The 5943-nt window shown below is 35.4% G+C and overlaps 1 pseudogene; it reads left to right on the forward strand.

The window, feature by feature from the left end:
• Positions 1 to 2712: 2712 nt before the first annotated feature.
• Positions 2713 to 4420, forward strand: LOC129494388 (60 kDa heat shock protein, mitochondrial-like; annotated as a pseudogene).
• The last annotated feature ends 1523 nt before the right edge of the window (positions 4421 to 5943 follow it).

The following is a 5943-nucleotide window of genomic DNA, read 5'->3' on the forward strand; positions in this document are numbered from 1 at the left end:
ATTTTTTTTTTTTGTACTCTGCTGATAGACAGGAAGAAACTGCTTGCTTAAGCAGTGTAATTGGCAGACTTTAGATTTGCTAAATGATAAATAACTGTAGGCTTTAGAGATTATAAATAAGTTTACCTATTAACTTATCCAATATGATGAGATTATTTTCAATACAGACTGCATATTTTCTATGTTTGATTCATGAACTACATGAGGTTATTTACCTATTACCTTGTTAAACTATCCATGATGAAGACCCAATCCTATATATGTTTTTTAAATGGATATTCTTTAAGAAATATATTAATGGGGCACCTAGGTGGCTCAGTTGGTTAAATGCTCAGTTTTGGCTCAGGTCATGACCTCAGGGTCATGAGATCAACCCCACATTGGGCTCTGCACTTAGCACAGAATCTGCTTGGGATTTTCTCTCTCTCCCTCTCCTTCAGCTCCTTTCCCTGCTTTCTCTCTCTCTTATAAATAAATAAATAAATAAATAAATAAATAAATAAATAATAATAAATAAATAAATAAATAAAATATTAAAGAAAAAAGAAATATGATATTAGTTTATACTCTATAATGATGAGTGATTAAATAACTGGTTATTAATTGCTCAGACATGGTTAAAAATGTATATTAACTAAATATGGGCTTTACAAATTTTTTTGAGTGTACATAGTTTGTGCACTCTGTGTATTGAAGGTACACAGGGTGGGGTATTATTCAGTGACACGGTTAAAACTAGTGCTATTTTATAACAGAGAGGCCAAAATTTCATGGGCTGGGCTGAGATTGTATTAGAGGAATTCAGGCAAAATAAAGCAAAGTTTTTTTATTTGTTTTTCTCAGAAATTATACAAATTAATGATGTAAGGCTCCTTGGAAAATTCTTGCATGTGAATCTAAAGAGATGCTAGATAGTTTCTCTCCAAGATATTAAAATAAGACTCTGCTTGGAAAGAGGTTAGATAAACTTTGGAGGACCCTCGGGTTCTCGAGTCAGTGATTCTCTGCTGTAAGCAAGTAAGACAGTATGGATTTGAAGTGGATATGTTTTAGCCAAGTCTTTTTAGAAGCCAAGCTAGTCATCTGGTTTTAATGAGGCCCCTTGGAATGCAAGAATTTTAATGTTTTGCTTGAGGGCACTTTAGTTTTAATTACTTGTATTTGACATGTGTTGAGCCTCAACTAAGCACTAGTAATTAACCAAAGACAGCACTTGGGCAATGCCAGCCTCATTTAGATTGAACTTTAAAATGACAGCATCTTTCAGGTAGAATAAGGGTTAAGAAATATAATGATAGGGCATTGGTATTTCCAATGAAGCCTGAAAAAATTCAAAATAATCTAGGGTTAGCATGACCTTCTGTCCACTTTTTTTTGTACATAGTCTTTCCAAATATGTAAAAAAATAGTCTGAATCATGTAACTTAAATGAGAGGATTGTGACTATTTGATCATAACCAGATGTCTTCACTCTCCACTAACTACAGACAAAAGGACAGAAGATTATAGACTGCATCAGTTAAGGACAGTTACTTCACTAAGGTGAAGGAAATTAGTATCTACACCTTTTCAAGTCTGAAGACCTGATTTTTAACGTGAGCATGTTTTGTAGATATCCGCTAGGGAGTAGTGATGCTTTAAGCAACTTCTGATTAGGATAATGTGTAACAAACTATCATGTGGTCAGTGATATCTTCAAATAAGTTTATAATTTAAAAATTATATCATGGGCATTTGAAAAATTAAGTATGATATGGGAGATACCATTTACTGAATCTACAAAATCATCCATAATAGATTTTCAGACCCCTTGTTACTACTCTGAGAACTCCTTAAAGTTTCCTTCATCTCAATAAGATTTACTTATTAGAAACTAATCTGTTTAATATCAATTTACTATTTAAATGAAGAAATCCTCATCATGCAGGGGTGCCTGGGTGCTCAGTCTGTTAAGCACTTGATTCTTGGTTTCTGCTCAAGTCGTGATCTCAGGGTTATGAGATCAAGCCCCATATTGGCCTCTGCTCAGAATCTGCTGGAGATTTTCTCTCTCTGCTCATATACTCTCTCTCTCTTCTCTCAAATAAGTAAGTTAAACCATAAAAAAAAAATCCTCATCATTTAAGCCTATTTTCAGAATATATAAAACTGTATAAATACAAACTAAAAATAATAACTGAGAAACAGGGAATATACAGTTGACCTTTGGAAAACAACTAGTTTGAACTACATGGGTCCAATTATACATGTTCTTTATATATATATATATACATATATATATGATAGTACAGTACTATAAATGTATTTTCTCTTCCTTATGTTTTTTTTTAAATAATACTTCCTTTTCTCTTTCTTCCTTAAGAATTCAGTATACAATAAATACACAAAGTATGTGAGAAATGACTTCCTATATTATTGGTAAGGCTTTTCTAGTTCACAGTAGGCTATTAGTAATTAAGTTTTTGGGGAGTTAAAACTTATATGTAGATTTTCAACTGTGCAGCAAGATTGGTGCTTCTAACCTCCTCATTGTTCAAAGGGTCAACTGTACTTTGGAACATAATGGGTATATATCATAGAAAAAGTTTATTTTTTATCAGTTTTGATAAGCCAGTCTATGTTCTGCTAGCCTAAATTAGAAGCAAATTTAGACCCTCACTCACCTCCTATGGCCTGCTGCACCGCCTGAACTCTCTGCCACTGTCCCACAGGATGCTTCGATTACCTGCAGTCCTCCCCCAAATTAGGCCAGTGTCCAGAGTGCTGGCTCCTTATCTCGCTTGGGCCTATGCCAAAGATGTAAAATCTGGTGCAGATGCCCAAGCCTTAATGCTTCAAGGTGTAGACCTTTTAGCCAATGCTGTAGCCATTACTATGGGGCCAAAGAGAACAGTGATTATTGAACAGAGTTGGGGAAGTCCCAGAGTAACAAAGGAGGATGTGACCATAGCAAAGTCAATTGACTTAAAATATAAAAATATTCACACTAAACTTATTCAAGATGTCGCCAATAACATAAATGAAGAGGCTGGGGAATGGCACCACTACCGCTACTCTCTGGGCATGCTCTATTGCCAAGGAAGGCTTGGAGAAGATTAGCAGAGTTGCTAATCCTGTGGAAATCAGGAGAGGTGTGATGTTAGCTGTTGATGCTGTAATTGCTGAACTTAAGAAGGAGTCTAAACCTGTGACAACCCTTGAAGAAATTGCTCAGGTTTCTACTATTTCTGCAAATGGAGACAAAGAAACTGGCAACATCATTTCTGATGCAATGAAAAAGGTTGGAAGGAAGGGTGTCATCACAGTAAAGGAAGGAAAAACACTGAATGATGAATTAGAAATTACTGAAGCCATGAAGCCATGAAGTTTGATCAAGGTTATATTTTTCCACCTTTATTAATACATTGAAAGGTCAGAAATGTGAATTCCAAGATGCCTATGTTCTGAAACATAGTGAAAACACTGAGTGAAAAGAAAATTTCTAGTGTCCAGTCCATTGTACCTGCTCTTGAAATTGCCAATGCTCACCATAAGCTCTTGGTCATAATTGCTGAAGATGTTCATGCAGAAACTCTGAGTACACTCATTTTAAATAGGCTAAAATTTGGTCTTCAGCTTGTGGCATTCAAAGCTCCAGGTTTTGGTGACAGTAGAGAGAACCAGCTTAAAGATATTGCTAATGGTGGTGCAGTGTTTGGGGAAGAAGGATTGACTCTAAATCTCAAAGATGTTCAGCCTCACAACTTAGGAAAAGTTGGAGAGGTCATTGTGACAAAGATGATGTGATGCTTTTAAAAGAAAAAGGTGACAAGGCTCAAATTGAAAAACATGTTCAAGAAGTCATTGAGCAGTTAGATATCACAACTAGTGAATATGAAAGGGAAAAGTTGAATGAATGCCTGGCAAAACTCTCAAATGGAGTAGCTATGTTGAAGGTTGGTGAGACAAATGATGTTGAAGTGAGTGAAGAAAGACAGAGTTGCAGATGCCCTCAATGCCACAAGAGCTGCTGTTGAAGAAGGCATTGTTCTGCGAGAGGGTTGTGCCCTGCTTCAGTACACTGCAGCCTAGGATTCAATAACTCCAGCTAACGAAGGTCAAAGAATTAGTATCAAAATTATTAAGAGAATATTCAAAATTCATGCAATGACCATTGCTAAGAATGCAGGTGTTGTAGGATCATTGATAGTTGAGAAAATTACACAGAGTTCCTCAGAAGTTGGTTATGATGTTAGGCTTGGAGATTTTGTGAATATGGTAGAAAAAGGAATCATTGATCCAACGATGGTTGTAAGAATTGCTTTATTGGATGCTGCTGGTGTGGCCTCTCTGTTAACTACAGCAGAAGTTGTAGTCACCAAAATTCCTAAAGAAGGGAATGGGTGGAATGGGAGGTGGTATGGGAGGCGGCATATTCTGATTCCTAGAATAGCGCTATAGCCTTTACAAATTTGATTGTATCAACAGCACAAACTAGGCTATATTTCTATGCATCACTATATTAAGAGGGGCTGACAAGTTATTCACTGACCATTTCCTTTTTCTTCTTTAGTCCAAGCAGATCAATTTCTTAGAGCTGTCTATGCAATTCCATAAGCAGCAGAGTTAATAGATATGGACTTCCTGTTCACAGGTGGTGACCAATTGGGCAGATTAAATATTTAGAGCTGGCTGATTCTTGCTTGGTCATGTCATATAGGCAACCAGAGGTAACATGATGAAGGCTAGATTACTGAATACTGGAAGGAGAATTCAGTTAAATGCTTTAGTCTGTTCCATAGGGTTTCCTGGGGATACAGAAAGTGAAAAGCAAGAAAAAAATGTCTGTTAATAGTACATTCATAAATTCTATCAGCAAAATTATTTAAGTATTTCCTGTCACCCTTAGCTTAGCAAGTGACCGCTTCATCTTACTAATTTTGAAAGTCAGAACTTTCATGTTATTTCTGACTCTGGTTTTTCTCTTCTACCATATGTCAAATTCATCAGCAAATTCTGTCATCCATGGATTCAGAATCCCCGTGCGATTTACATATCCTCCCAGTCTTTATGTTTACTGCCTTGTTAGGGTGCCACAGTCTTTCCCTTGAAGTACAGCAATACCCTTCTCATAAGCAAGTAAAGTGCTGAGGAAAATACACGCATACCCAGTCAGGCAGAGAATCACAGCATAGTGGTTGAGACAGAGAAAAACTTAAGGTGGTATAAGACTATACATATATATAAATTATTATAATCATTAATATATCAGCATATATTATGTATGTATATATGTATATGTGTATATGTATATATTTATAAATATGCATTTTTATTAGGTGTGTATTTATTTTAAACATATATAGCTTTACAAAATATAGAATAAAGCAAAAAACCCTCCAATACCATGAAAATAATACATATAATTGAAATGTTCTAAATATATATACTTGTCAGTAATCCTCAGTGCTGCCACGATCTATAGTGGTTCAGTCTGTTCCTCCAAGTCCACAAAATGTGGTTATCAGAGCTTCTGAAGTCCAAGTGCTAGACTGGCTTATATATCAATCTTGAATCCTATCTATGGTAGATCACAAATGCTGATTTTCATTCTTTGGAAAAAGTGTATTATTTATTCTCACTAAGGTATAATCATCATTCTATCGAAACAATGCATATGCCAAATAATTTTAGATTTTTAATTTGTATTTATAATACAAGCTGAAAAAAGTTGATCTTATGGGACTAGTAAGTATAGCCAAATAAGAAATCCAACAGAACTATTACACATTCAAATCTGGTAGGTGGAATTTTCACTCAGTTTTTGTTTATTATTTGTGTCCTAGTTTCTAGGCACTGTGCTCAGCCCAGGAATCCAGTAATGAATAACACAGAGGCTCCAAACTCAGAGTTCACACTTTACTTTCTATGATGTTCAGGAAAAATCATCCTTGCAATGTATCT

Source organism: Nyctereutes procyonoides, unplaced genomic scaffold, assembly GCF_905146905.1.
Source record: "Nyctereutes procyonoides isolate TBG_1078 unplaced genomic scaffold, NYPRO_anot_genome, whole genome shotgun sequence".
NCBI lineage: Eukaryota > Metazoa > Chordata > Mammalia > Carnivora > Canidae > Nyctereutes > Nyctereutes procyonoides.